The sequence below is a fragment of the Bison bison genome, unplaced genomic scaffold, assembly GCF_000754665.1.
Source record: "Bison bison bison isolate TAMUID 2011002044 unplaced genomic scaffold, Bison_UMD1.0 scf7180017864158, whole genome shotgun sequence".
Classification (NCBI taxonomy): domain Eukaryota; kingdom Metazoa; phylum Chordata; class Mammalia; order Artiodactyla; family Bovidae; genus Bison; species Bison bison.
The window spans coordinates 2,652,333-2,653,514 of record NW_011494730.1 but is presented as its reverse complement, the minus strand read 5'-3'; positions in this window follow the sequence as shown (position 1 = coordinate 2,653,514).

Sequence of the window (1,182 nt, the reverse complement as noted above, 5' to 3'; positions counted from 1 at the left end):
TAAATCTTAAGTAAGGTTTGGGAGACAGAGAAGGCAATGGCACCCCACTCCAGTACTCTTGCCTGGAAAATCCCATGGACGGAGGAGCCTGGTGGGCTGCAGTCCATGGGGTCGCTAAGAGTCGGACATGACGGAGCGACTTCACTTTCATTTTCACTTTCATGCATTGGAGAAGGAAATGGCAACCCACTCCAGTGTTCTTGCCTGGAGAATCCCAGGGATGGGGAAGCCTGGTGGGCTGCCGTCTATGGGGTCGCACAGAGTCGAACATGACTGAAGTGACTTAGCAGCAGCAAGGTTTGGGAGAAGAAATACAAGGAAGTCATTCAATCTCAAGCACCTCCTTGTATCTATTTTAAAATATATTAATTATCTTGTACTATCTTATTCCATTATCACCATTACTTTAATAAAGGGGAAACAAAGAGATGTTTTTATTGAGCAACAAGGGAAAGTAAAGAAGAAAGAAGTGGCTAGAAAAGGTAGGGTTTTGTGGACCCCAGGCTTCTGCTTGTGTCTGCCCTTCACACCAGGCTCTGAACTTCTCCAGGGCATCTTAGAACCATGGGGGATATTTGTGGAGTGAGTGAGTGAATGAATGACTTGTTTGCTTGTCCATCTTGGCAGATTATTCAGCCCTGTTGGGTCTCATGTGTGAGGGTTGCTGGAAATCACTTTGCACTCCCTGCAAGATTGTTCCTTCTGGACTTCCCAGGGCACAGGATGCTTCAGAGCCATCCCAGTCAGGGAGAGGAGAAGTTGGAGAAACAGCAACATTTTCCCATGGCCCCAGATGGGGATTCCTGCTCTACCATTTGAGAGACCAACATCCAGTGTCTTCCCGCTCCAGGCCTCAGGGTAGACCCACGAGAGGCAGTCAGGGAACCTGCCAGGTGCTTTCTTTTTCTCATCAGCGTATAAATGACATCTCTCTGCCTTTTCGGCCAGAGGGAGGCTTCTACTTAATTCAGGCTCCAGAGAGACATGGCATCCTGCAGCCCCAGAGGGGAGGTTTATCTAATTGTACATGCAGGCCCACCTCCATGTTCTGCTTCAGGAGTCTCTTGCTCTTTATTGCACACCCCACAATGCGCGAGCTGTCACCTCCTCTGTGAAGTCTTCCCAGCCACGTGGCTCAAGGCGCCCACTGGAGCCCCCCCCACCCCCACCCCAGGCTGCATC